The 14,011-nt window shown below is 40.9% G+C and overlaps 1 protein-coding gene across 1 annotated transcript in view; it reads right to left on the bottom strand.

Annotated features, from left to right (window-relative positions):
• Positions 1-14,011, bottom strand: part of LOC124804754 (tryptophan 2,3-dioxygenase) — a 406,660-nt gene that overhangs the window by 243,608 nt on the left and 149,041 nt on the right. The window lies entirely within an intron of this gene.

The following is a 14,011-nucleotide window of genomic DNA, read 5'->3' as shown; positions in this document are numbered from 1 at the left end:
TGACCACAATCTATTGGTTATGACCTGTAGATTAAAACTGAAGAAACTGCAAAAAGGTAGGAATTTAAGGAGATGGGGCCTGGATAAACTGAAAGAACCAGAGGTTGTACAGAGTTTCAGGGAGAGCATAAGGGAACAATTGACAGGAATGGGGGAAAGAAATACAGTAGAAGAAGAATGGGTAGCTTTGAGGGATGAAGTAGTGAAGGCAGCAGAGGATCAAGCAGGTAAAAAGACGAGGGCTAGTAGAAATCCTTGGGTAACAGAAGAAATATTGAATTTAATTGATGAAAGGAGAAATTATAAAAATGCAGTAAATGAAGCAGGCAAAAAGGAATAGAAACGTCTCAAAAATGAGATCGACATGAAGTGCAAAATGACTAAGCAGGGATGGCTAGAGGACAAATGTAAGGATGTAGAGGCTTGTCTCACTAGGGGTAAGATAGATACTGCCTACAGGAAAATTAAAGAGACCTTTGGAGATAAGAGAACCACTTGTATGAACATCAAGAGCTCAGAAGGAAACCCAGTTCTAAGCAAAGAAGGGAAAGCAGAAAGGTGGAAGGAGTATATAGAGGGTCTATACAAGGGCGATGTACTTGAGGACAATATCATGGAAATGGGATAGGATGTAGATGAAGATGAAATGGGAGATATGATACTGCGTGAAGAGTTTGACAGAGCACTGAAAGACCTGAGTCGGAACAAGGCCCCCGGAGTAGACAACATTCCATTGGAACTACTGACGGCCTTGGGAGAGCCAGTCGTGGCAAAACTCTACCACCTGGTGAGCAAGATGAATGAAACAGGCGGAATACCCTCGGACTTCAGGAAGAATATAATAATTCCAATCCCAAAGAAAGCAGGTGTTGACAGATGTGAAAATTACCGAACTCTCAGTTTAATAAGCCACAGCTGCAAAATACTAACACGAATTCTTTACAGACGAATGGAAAAACTAGTAGAAGCCGACCTCGGGGAAGATCAGTTTGGATTCCGTAGAAACACTGGAACACGTGAGGCACTACTGTCCTTACGACTTATCTTAGAAGAAAGATTAAGGAAAGACAAACCTACGTTTCTAGCATTTGTAGACTTAGAGAAAGCTTTTGACAATGTTTACTGGAATACTCTCTTTCAAATTCTAAAGGTGGCAGGGCTAAAATACAGGGAGCGAAAGGCTATTTACAATTTGTACAGAAACTATATGGCAGTTATAAGAGTCGAGGGACATGATAGGGAAGCAGTGGTTGGGAAGGGAGTAAGATAGGGTTGTAGCCTCTCCCAGATGCTATTCAATCTGTATATTGAGCAACCAGTAAAGGAAATAAAAGAAAAGTTCGGAGTAGGAATTAAAATCCATGTAGAAGAAATAAAAACTTTGAGGTTCACCGATGACATTGTAATTCTGTCAGAGACAGCAAAGGTCTTGGAAGAGCAGTTGAATGGAATGGACAGTGTCTTGAAAGGAGGATATAAGATGAACATCAACAAAAGCAAAACGAGGATAATGGAATGTAGTCGAATTAAGACGGGTGATGCTGAGGGGATTAGATTAGGAAATGAGACACTTAAAGTAGTAAAGGAGTTTTGCTATTTGGGGAGCAAAATAACTGATGATGGTCGATGTAGAGAGGATATAAAATGTAGACTGGCGATGGCAAGGAAAGCGTTTCTGAAGAAGAGAAATTTGTTAACATCGAGTGTAGATTTAAGTGTCAGGAAGTCATTTCTGAAAGTATTTGTATTGAGTGTAGCCATGTATGGAAGTGAAACATGGACCATAAATAGTTTGGACAAGAAGAGAATAGAAGCTTTCGAAATGTGGTGCTACAGAAGAATGCTGAAGATTATATGGGTAGATCACATAACTAATGAGGAAGTATTGAATAGGATTGGGGAGAAGAGAAGTTTGTGGCACAACTTGACTAGAAGAAGGGATCGGTTGGTAGGACATGTTCTGAGGCATCAAGGGATCACCAATTTAGTATTGGAGGGTAGCGTGGAGGGTAAAAATCGTAGAGGGAGACCAAGAGATCAATACACTAAGCAGATTCAGAAGGATGTATGTTGCAGTAGGTACTGGGAGATGAAGAAGCTTGCACAGGATAGAGTGGCATGGAGAGCTGCATCAAACCAGTCTCAGGACTGAAGACCACAACAACAACAACATCCCAAATCCTGCATTTTTTCAGTGACACTCTCTCCCCTATTTTGCAATAATATAAAACGTGCTGCCCTTCTTTGAACTTTTTCGATGTTCTCTGTCAATCCTATCTGGTAACGATCCCACACCGCGCAGGAGTATCCGAAAAGAGGACGGACAAGCGTAGTGTAGACAGCCTCCTTAATAGATCTGTTACATTTTCTAAGTGTCCTGCCAATAAAACGCAGTCTTTGGTTAGCCCTTTCCACAATATTTTCTATGTGTTCCTTCCAATTTAAATTGTTCGTAATTGTAATGCCAAGGTATTTGGTTGAATTTACGGTCTTTAGATTTGACTGATTTATGGTGTAACCGAAGTTTAACAGATTCCTTTTAACAGTCGTGTGGATGACTTCACACTTTTCTTTATTTAGGACCAGTTGCCAATTTTCACACCATACAGATACCTTTTCTAAATCATTTTGCAATATTTATTGATCTTCTGATGACTTTACTAAACGATAAACGGCAGCGTCATCTGCAAACAACCTAAGACGGCTACTCAGATTGTCTCCCAAACCGTTTATACAGATAAGGAACAGCAAAGGGCCTATAACACTACCTTGAGGAACGCCAGAAATTACTTCTGTTTTACTGGATGACTTTCCGTCAGTTACCACGAACTGTGACCTCTCTGACAGGAAATCACAAATCCAGTCACATAACTGAGACGATATTCCGTAAACACATAATTTCACTACAAGCCGCTTGTGTTGTACAATGTCAAAAGCCTTCTCGAAATACAGTAATACGGAATCCATTTGAAATCCCTTGTCAATATAACTCAACACTTCTTGCGAGTGTGTTTCAGAAGAACGCTGTTTTATAAATACGTGTTGACTGTATGTCAGTAAACCGTTTTCTTCTAGAAAATTCGTAATGTTCGAACACAATATATGTTCCAAAATCCTGCTGCATATCGACGTTAATGATATGGGCCTGTAATTTAGTGGATTACTCCTATTTCCTTTCTTGAGTATTGGTGTGACCTGTGCAAATTTCCAGTCTTTTGGTACGGATCTTTGTCCAGCGAACGGTTGTGTATGTTTTGTTAAGTATGGAGCTATTGCATCAGCATACTCTGAAAGGAACTTAATTGGTATGCAGTCTGGATCAGAAGACTTGCTTTTATTAAGTGATTTAAGTTGCTTCACTACTCCGAGGATATCTACTTCTACGTTAGTCATGCTGGCTGCTGTTCTTCATTGGAATTCGGGAATATTTACTTCGTCTTCTTTTGTGAAGGCATTTCGGAAGGCTGTGTTTAGTGATTCTGCTTTGGCAGCTCTGTCTTCGATAGTATATCCATTGTTATCGCGCAGAGAAGGCATTGATCGTGTCTTGCCGCTAGCATACTTCACTTACAACCAGAATCTCTTTTGATTTTGTGCCAGGTTTCGAGACAAAGTTTCGTTGTGGATACTGTTGTAAACATCTCGCATTGAAGTTCGCTCTAAATTTCGAGTTTCTGTAAAAGATCATCAACCCTGAAGATTTTGCGTCTGTTTAAATTTGTCATGTTTTTTTCGTTGTTTCTGCTACAGTATTCTGACCCGTTTTGTGCACCAAGGAGGATCAGCTCCGTCGTTTGTTAATTTATTTGGTACAAGTCTCTCAATTGCTACCGATAGTATTTCTTTGAATTCAAGCCATATCTGGTCTGTTCTTATATTGTTAATTTGGAAGAAGTGGAGATTGTCTCTCAGGGGGGCATTAAGTGAATTTTTATCTGCTTTTTTGAATAGGCATATTTTTCGTTTCATTTATGTAGGATTAGGGGGATGCAATATTCATTCCCGCTACGACATCCTTGTGTTCACTAATCAGTGGCTCCGTTTTGATGCTCGTTGTTAACTCATGATTATTTGTTGCTAGGAGGGCAGGTGTGTTTTCACGACTGTTTGCTATTCACGTGGGCACATGCTGGAAATAATTTTCAGAGAATGCGTTTAGCACAATTTCGGATGATGTTTTGTGCGTACTTCCGGAATGAAACATGTATTTTCGCCAACATATCGAGGGTAAATTAAAGTCACTCTGTATCAATTTATATATTTTTTTTGCCTGCTTCATTTACTGCATTTTTATAATTTCTCCTTTCATCAATTAAATTCAATATTTCGTCTGTTACCCAAGGATTTCTACTAGCCCTCGTCTTTTTACCTGTTTGATCCTCTGCTGCCTTCACTACTTCATCCCTCAAAGCTACCCATTCTTCTTCTACTGTATTTCTTTCCCCCATTCCTGTCAATTGTTCCCTTATGCTCTCCCTGAAACTCTGTACAACCTCTGGTTCTTTCAGTTTATCCAGGCCCTATCTCCTTAAATTCCCACCTTTTTGCAGTTTTCGCTTCAGCTGTACAACTTAGCAAAATTGAGTTACAAGGTTTTCATTACCTACCGTCGTTATGTCACACTTTCGCTGTGCCAAGGCACTGCTGCTCTCTCGAGTTACGGGGCGCGATCTCTAGGTGGCAGTGGCATCGTTTTCACATCTTAACTTCAATTCATCATAATTCTCACAATTTGTAGGAACTATTTATAAATTACGTACCAGGAACTTTCCTCGTGAATCAGTGTATCTATGAGTCAAAACCAGTTCAATATTCCTACAGTACTTCCTGAGATTCGCTTGTACACAGAGACGGATGCGAGAAGTCGACTTAATATAGAAGGAGACTTTATGTAGAGAGAGAAGAGAGGAAAACGTGATTTTATAGTAGAAGGAGAGAATTTAGAGTTAAACATTGCGTATGAGCTAGCTGAATATCATTACAAAGGACAATATGGAAATTAAAGGGATAGGTAACACACAGATGCTGGAATACCTCAATGGAAATGAAAATGCCGTGTGGCTAGGGCCTCCCGTAGGGTAGACCGTTCGCCTGGTGCAAGTCTTTCGAGGCGACGCCACTTCGGCGATATGTGTGTCGATGGGGATGAAATGATGATAAGGACAACACAACACCCAGTCCCTGAGCGGAGAAAAATCTCCGACCCAGCCGGGAATCGACCCCGGGCCTTTAGGTATGACATTCCGTCGCGCTGACCACTCAGCTACCAGGGGCGGACAATACTGCAAAATTCCTGCTGATTGAAGTAAGCAAAAACGAGAATTATATACTGACAAAGAGAGAAAACAAATATAGAAAAATGTCAACTGAAGAATTAGAGAACGTGTAATGGGAAGTCGAATGCCAGGAAGCAACAATAACAGTAATGAAGAATAAAGTTAGCCAACAAAACGAACTGAAGGTTTGGCACGTGTGGCAGCACAATCGTGTTTACGGCCGTGGAAAACGGAGGGTAGGTGCAGCGTACACTTGTGAGATTATGAGCCCGGCTGTCTCTTGATTTAACCTGAGAGCGGATTGAAGCACAGTACAGCAGTGAGAAGGCTCTTATAGGCATGCCCAGTGTGTCTACTTGCACTTTCAGTGCGTGGCGTTTTCGAATGTTTTGTAGGTGCCGCAGGTACTATGGAATTTCCGACCAAGCAGTTTTGGCCCGTCAGTTTTCCGAACTCTCCCCCACAGCTGATTTACGCAGTCGTCGACCAGCGGCGGATGTGTTCTCGCCGTCAGTCAGGCAGTGTCCTCGTTTCCGTATAGTAGCGTAGGCCTAAGCTACTTGCGTTCCATACACAGCAAGTAATGGAGATAATTAAAAGAACGGAAGGGAAGCGTGTCTTCGAGTATGGCTACTGCTGCACAGAAAATACACTGAAGCGTCAAAGAAACTGGTATAGGCACGCGTATTCAAATACTGAATTATGTAAACAGGCAGAAGACGGCACTGCGGTCAGCGACGTCTATATGAGACAACACGTGTCTAGCGCAGTTGCAAGATCGGTTACTGCTGCTACAGTGGTAGGTTATCAAGGTTTAAGTGGGTTTGAACGTGGAGTTATAGTCTTCGCACGAGCGGTGGGACACAGCATCTTCGAGGTAGCGATGAAGTGGGGATTTTCCCGTATGACAATTTTATGAGTGTACCGTGAATATCAGGAATCGGCTAAAACATCAAACCTCTGACATCGCTGCGGCCGATAAAGATCCTGCAGGAACGGGACCAACGACGACTGAAGAGAGCCGTTCAGTGTGACAGAAGTGCAACCCTTCCGCAAATTACTGCAGATTTCAATGCTGGACCAACAAGTGTCAGCGTGCGAACCATTCATTGAAACATCAGCGATATGGGCTTTCGGAGCCGAAGGCCCGCTCATTTACCTTTGATGACTGCACGACACAAGCTTTAAGCCTCGCCTGGGCCCGTCAACACCGATATTGAACTGTTGGTGACTGGAAACATGTTGTCTGGTCGGACGAGTCTCGTTTAAAATTGTATCGAGCTGTTACGGTATGGAGACAACCTCATGAATCCATGGACAGTGCATGTCATTAGGGGACTGCTCAAGCTGGTGGAGGCTCTGTAATGGTGTGGGGTGTGAGCAGGTGGAGTGATATGGGACCCCTGATACGACTAGATACGACTCTGACTGGTGACACGTACGTAAGCATCCTGTCTCATCACCTGCATCCATTCATGTCCATTGAGCATTCCGACAGACTTGGGCAATTGCAACAGGACAATGTGACACCCCACGCGTCCCGAATTGCTACAGAGTTATTCCAGGAACACTCTTCTGAGTTTAAACATTTCCGCTGGCCACCAAAGTCCCCAGAAATGAACATTACTGAGCATATCTGGGATCCCTTGCAACTCAGAAGAGATCTCCATCCCTTCTTACTCTTACAGATTTATGGAGAACCTTGCAGGATTAGTGGTGTTAATTCCCTCGAGTACTACTTCGTGTTACGGCATTTCTGCGTGCTCGCGGGGACTCCACACGATATTAGGCAGGTGTATACTAACTGGTTGTGCGTTAATTCCCAATAGAGTAAGTGCCGAGGCTGTTTAGAAATTGCGAATGGTAGGATCGGGGCTGAAAAGCAACATACTTGTTCACCTGACTAAGCAGATGTACAGATTAAGAAAAGAATGCATAACTGCGGAAAAAGAGTCCACGAAGGAAAGACAGTACCTGTTTTCCAAGTTTTAAAAGAGAAATTTCGAGGCCTGAAAGACAAGATTTAAATTTCGTCGCAAGCATGCCAAATTATGAGAACGCTAAGACTATCCTGTAAAGCAAGAAGGAGAGCTATTGAGACGACCCAGAACCCAGGCACTAGTTGGGAGATTCAATTGAGAGAAGACCTTTCGAAATTAACTGTAAGTAGTAGTTCTTAAGGTTTCGAACCTCAATCGGTAAAAACGGAACCCTTGTAGTGTCACTTCGTTACTCGTCTCTCTGTCTGTCTTTCTTTCTCGGGAACGGGCTCACGTATCAAGTTGAAATTTATTACGCACTAAGGTATATTGTCCCTTATTCCTTGGCGGTGTGATAAATGTTAACGTCTAAGTCAATGTAGCCAAAAAAGACGTGGCGATTTATGTCACGTACATTGATACTCACCACTCACTCATCAAAACCTATACGGTGCAACTGGTCTAGAATCATGAAATTTGGCAAGAAGCAAGGTTTACACTAGAACCAAAGGAAACACTCCGAACATTGACAATTTATAATTATATCACGCGAAAAACATTTTTTCTGTCATTTATTACCAGACTGTCTGTCTTTCAGCCCATTTGTTAAGACCCCTTTTCTCAGAAACGGGCTCACGTATCAAGGTGAAATTGTTGAAATTTATCACATACTAAGGTCTGTTCTCCCTTATTCCTTGGCGGTACAGTAAACGTCAAAGCAATCAAAAAAGACGTGGCCATTTATGTCACGTACGTTGATACAAACTCACTCATTTAAACCTATAGGGTGCAATAGGTCTACAATCATGAAATTTGGTAAGAAGCAAGGTTTCACACTACAGTCAAAGTAAAAGAATCCGATTTTTTTTTGTAACTATATCACACAAAAATTTTTCTTTTGTCATTTGTTATGCGACTTCGAACTTGAAATTAAAACATTCTTGATGATCTTACAATCCCTGGAACCGATATTTTATTAGTATTACGGTCGATAAGAGGCTAAAATCTTCGAAATGCTCGATTTCAGGAATGTGTAAACTGCATACATATAATTAAGTTTGTACGCAACCCTCAGTGTGTGAGCCCTACTTGCACCTGGCCAATTTTTTGAAAACTGACGATGGGTCTGTTGCTAACAAAAGGCTCTCGATATTCGCTTGTAAAGAAGCGAAGAAACTTCTGAATGAACATGGAACTGTTGTTATGGGCGCAGCATTCGACTATTGTTCCAAGCAATTCAAGCACCTGACACCACACATGTTAACATCGGAAGCACATTAGAAGAAACGAACCTATTTCCAGTTTTATTGGCTTTGTTCCCAGACAAAAGTCAAAATACATATGAAAAACTTTATTCTGGACTGAAAAAATAACATGTTTGGGTGGTAAACTGAAAAACTGCAGCGATAGACTTTGAAATGGTTACAATTAAAGCTATGGAAAAAGCGTCCCCGAAACATCCCTTTCCGGTTGCATTTGTCATTTCAAGAAATGTCAGTGGAAGATAACTGGGTTCAACGGACGCATACAGAGATAGAGAAGAAATCTGATTGTTTTGCTGCATGTGTGTTGCAGCGGCACATCTTTCGTCAAACAGTGTTGATGAATCGTGGATGCTACTAAAGAAAAAAATGCCCAGTGGAGAAAAAGTCATGAAATCCGCAGAATATGTGGTCAATAAGTGGATGGAAAATCCTTGTATACCAACTGAAACGTGAAATGTTTTTAATCAGGGCAACAGGGCCACGAATAATGTCGAAGTTTGGCATAGGAAACTAAACTACTTAGAAAACAAAAAACAGTCGAACGTATCCTTTGTGATAGATAAGCTGAAGGAGGAAGCAGTAAATGCTATATTCGAAATTAAAAAAAATTCCATTGACTAGCCTCCTCAAAAAAGACGAAAACCGTACATAAATCTTGAGAAAAGGTTGAAAGCATAAGACGTCGCAAGAGTCGGTAAAAATCTTACTCTAAACGTTTAGAAGTGCTCTATTTCCTATCTAAAATATTAACTTTTGCTGTGATGCTGTTTATATTGTAGGTAAGAATAACCAAATACAGGGTACAACGGGCATAAATGCAGATATTTCTGTTGGTGGCTGAGGGCGGTGTACTGAACAACATTACATCGGTATTTACGCCATTTGCAGGCTATTAAATGTATCTATTAAAAGTTATATGTTTATGGGTTAGTTAATACCTCCACGTTCATGTGGCGAGAGCAAGCAATTAATGGTTATTTTCTCCTGGGCAGTAGGTCAGGTGTTGAATTGTGATAACATGGAAGCAAAACGGTCAGTCTATACCTACAGGCGTAGTCCACTTAATGATAGAGTTATGGAGGTGCATAAAACATCAGATCGTAAAATTTGTAACGTGTTTGTGAGAAAGCTGTTCAATGCAGAGAAGTAACAATCATCACACTAATAAGTGAACATATTGAAGAACCACATATAAAAACATCTGCACTTATACCCGTTATACCCTGTGTAACGACTCAGGGAAGACCTCTGGTTTTATTATAAAAAATTAAGTGAGAACTTAAAATTCATAATTTGCTGCAGTAAAGTTAAAATAAAGAAATAAAAAGGTAATAATTAAAAAATGTTTAAACGTGCCCATGTCCTATTTGCGTAACCAATCCTAAGCCTAGATTTTCTTATTACAAAATAGTCTGCAGAGTCTCCCACTTTTTCGGCTTTCTTTAACGGCTGCAAAACCCAGATATAAACATTTCTGGTCGGAAACACTACGCTGACGTCATAAGTCGCAAAGCTCACGGTTGGAAAGCCCAAAACACCAAACGATACTCGGCTTGTCAGTGATGAATGTCGTGTCAAATTTCGTCCAAGACCAATGGACATTTTTCCGGGACTACTTCACCTAAGCAACTTCTACTGCGCATATTGTGGCTTCACGTTTCTTGGGTCTTAAAGAACTTACGGAAATGACTGTATGATCACACTGACAATTCTAGAACATGGAAGCAAGTTACGGATCTTAACTGTGTGAACTAACAAAAATAGCGAAGTGCCCCAACGGTGCAAGGAAAGACACATGTTAGAAATAATGTCAGAATGGAAAGAAATGTAAACACGCAACAAGGAAGGCGTTGTTGATATAATAGGATCTATTGTGAAACTCATATTGCAGCAGTGAAATATTGGCTAAGGAAAGTCTTTTCTGAGTTCCTCGTTAAAGGTATCGACAGAATGAATATGGATAGACGGAATGAAGAAACAATCGAAGAGGGACTTGAATACCTAACACCAAAGATCGTTACCTACTGAGAAATCTGGAAACAGCCTTTGTGCAGGCAGCGATGACAAGTTGCTGTTGATGGTTACCTTATTTTCTCCGTCAGGCTCTAGTAATTTCTGCCTTCTACTTAGGTTTCGCAGGAAGTATTCTGTCATTGTTTATAGTGCAATGTGACAAGCTTTAATTAATTATACAACCAGTGGTTAAAAGTTACACCATAAACTGTTTAATTGGAGGAAGGATACAGTACCTTTCTCTGTAGATGAATGTGAGAGAGCTGAGTAGAGATTTGTTACTTCGTTGCTTTGCTAGTGCTACAACTATTTTGAGCTGGAATAAGAAATAATGCAAGCACCAGCCTGCATGACATGGTACTCAAGGCTAGAAGGGAAGTGATTCGTGAGCTGAACGCAACCAGCTTCTGACCAGGGTCTCGGAACCGGACTTTATGCATATTACACTGTTAAAGAAACCCGACTCCTAACAAGAGGTCGCCTCACTCGTGATAACCGCTTTCGTCCAGATTTGCGTTATTGCAGCGCTTGGCCAGAAATGAGAGTGACAGAAGCGGGAGCTTCGGGTGACCAAACACTTCGAAAAAATAGAATTTATTTGTTGTTACAATGTCTGTGTTTATACATTGCCTTTTTCCTTACATTGCAATATCCTTCAGACATGTGTATCTATTGACATTGTAATGTAAGGTACGGCAATGCATAAACATGGACATTGGAACAGTTAGTAATATAAATGCCTCGATGGGATGAGCGTGACGATGTTAAAGTTATTTCTCTCCATCTGTGCGGGAATCACAAAGTGCGAGCGTTAGGTATATGGACAACGTGAGATGAAGTTTGAATCGGTCGCAGAGGCGTTCTCGGATAGCCGAAGTGGCAAGACGACCGCTACCAATAAGAGGGGAACCCGGGTTCGAGTGCCGATGCGCTACAGATTTTCATGTGTCGCAAACAGCTGACATGGATGCGTATTCGCAATATGCGAATGCAGTTGTATTTACGGCGCCGATTGGGCGATGCATCAGCCATTTAAGTTACGTCGTTCCCAGGCATCTTTCCGCTGAGTCATCCGTTCCCTCTGCGGAAAGATTTCAGTACGGTAATCCGAGGGTCGTGGGCTCGTGTCCATATGTGGAAACGTTTCTTATTATCAGTGTTTACTTTACTTGCATTGAAAATAACCCAAAATAATGCTCAACATATTTAATTTTTTAATATCGTTATAAAAGGCATGAAAAGGAAAGGAAAAGAAAATTTGGGATTACAAGCAGTTTACAAAAAATAATTATACTTACAACGCCCACTTGGGTTCTGCAAATAACTTTCCGAGAAGGGATAGCAATTAAAGCGTCCATGATGTCATATTCCGTTAGTTTCATTTTGACCTTCGAACTGCCCTCACAGTTGCACACGAGTAACAGCCCTTTACGATATCACCGAAGCACGTCGAAATTATCAACTGTAAAATAATAAGCGGATTTATTTTTATAAACGAAGTTCTCGTATAGGCCTTAAATTCCTTTCTGGAAACGTATTTGCAATCACATATTATCCTTTGCTCTTGTTTTTCGTGCATGTAATGAAACTATTAATAAATACTATATACTGAGCATTATATCAGTTTATTTGCAGTATATGTATCATAAAAACTGAAAACAGAGGGAAGAAAAAATGTCCCAGCCTTAATATCGTAACACATTAGTTGCAAATCAGCATTCGGCTGCAAGCTGTTTACGTACGTTTATTTTCTAATTAAGTGGTTCCGTATGTCTTACGAGGTCCCAACAATGCAAATAAGTATTTCGTCAAATCCACTTATCTTTTGATATTTGTGAAGCTCCAGAGCTGCTCCGGTTTCGAGGTGTATTCGCTCCCAAGAGGACTTCTTTGAAAGTGGAGATGCAAAATGAGATCTGTCCTAGGTGTAATACTTGTAATTAATGAATTTCGGAAATTGAGATACCTCCTCCTATTCTATACGTTGTGTCAGGAAATGTGTACACATTACCATTTGGTTACGCGTCAATCGACAGTCTCGGGCAATGGTTGCAGCCTCGTCTAACCACAATGGAGTTCTCCAGTCATCTACTGAAACGCTCGTAAAAGATGACGAAATTGAAATGCCGACATAAGCCGTCATCGAAATAAATTAAATGGCGATAAGTGAAAATCCGTGACGTGCCGGTACTCGAACCCAGATTTCCCATTTTAGGTGAACGGTCGTCTTAAATTTATCATGTTGTTGTTGTGGTCTTCAGTCCTGAGACTGGTTTGATGCAGCTCTCCATGCTACTCTATCCTGTGCAAGCTTCTTCATCTCCCAGTACCTACTGCAACCTACATCCTTCTGAATCTGCTTAGTGTATTGATCTCTTGGTCTCCCTCTACGATTTTTACCCTCCACGCTGCCCTCCAATGCTAAATTTGTGATCCCTTGATGCCTCAAAACATGTCCTACCAACCGATCCCTTCTTCTAGTCAAGTTGTGCCACAAACTTCTCTTCTCCCCAATCCTATTCAATACCTCCTCATTATTTACGTGATCTACCCACCTTATCTTCAGCATTCTTCTGTAGCACCACATTTCGAAAGCTTCTATTCTCTTCTTGTCCAAACTGGTTACCGTCCATGTTTCACTTCCATACATGGCTACACTCCATACAAATACTTTCAGAAACGACTTCCTGACACTTAAATCTGTACTCGATGTTAACAAATTTATCTTCTTCAGAAACGATTTCCTTGCCATTGCCAGTCTACATTTTATATCCTCTCTACTTCGACCATCCTCAGTTATTTTGCTCCCTAAATAGCAAAACTCTTTTACTACTTTAAGTGTCTCATTTCCTAATCTAATCCCCTCAGCATAACCCGATTTAATTTGACTACATTCCATTATCCTCGTTTTGCTTTTGTTGATGTTCATCTTATACCCTCCTTTCAAGACACTGTCCATTCCGTTCAACTGCTCTTCCAAGTCCTTTGCTGTCTCTGACAGAATTACATTGTCATCGGCGAACCTCAAAGTTTTTACTTCATCTCCATGAATTTTAATACCTACTCCGAATTTTTCTTTTGTTTCTTTGACTGCTTGCTCAATATACAGATTGAATAACATCGGGGAGAGGCTACAACCCTGTCTCACTCTCTTCCCAACCACTGCTTCCCTTTCATGCCCCTCGACTCTTATAACTTCCATCTGGTTTCTGTACAAATTGTAAATAGCCTTTCGCTCCCTGTATTTTACCCCTGCCACCTTCAGAATTTGAAAGAGAGTATTCCAGTTAACGTTGTCAAAAGCTTTCTCTAAGTCTACAAATGCTAGAAACGTAGGTTTGCCTTTTCTTAATCTTTCTTCTAAGATAAGTCGTAAGGTCAGTATTGCCTCACGTGTTCCAACATTTCTACGTAATCCAAACTGATCTTCCCCGAGGTCCGCTTCTACCAGTTTTTCCATTCGTCTGTAAAGAATTCG

The sequence above is a fragment of the Schistocerca piceifrons genome, chromosome 7 (genome assembly GCF_021461385.2).
Source record: "Schistocerca piceifrons isolate TAMUIC-IGC-003096 chromosome 7, iqSchPice1.1, whole genome shotgun sequence".
Classification (NCBI taxonomy): domain Eukaryota; kingdom Metazoa; phylum Arthropoda; class Insecta; order Orthoptera; family Acrididae; genus Schistocerca; species Schistocerca piceifrons.
Note: the sequence above shows the minus strand (reverse complement) of the source record. Positions and strands in the feature narration are given on the sequence as shown.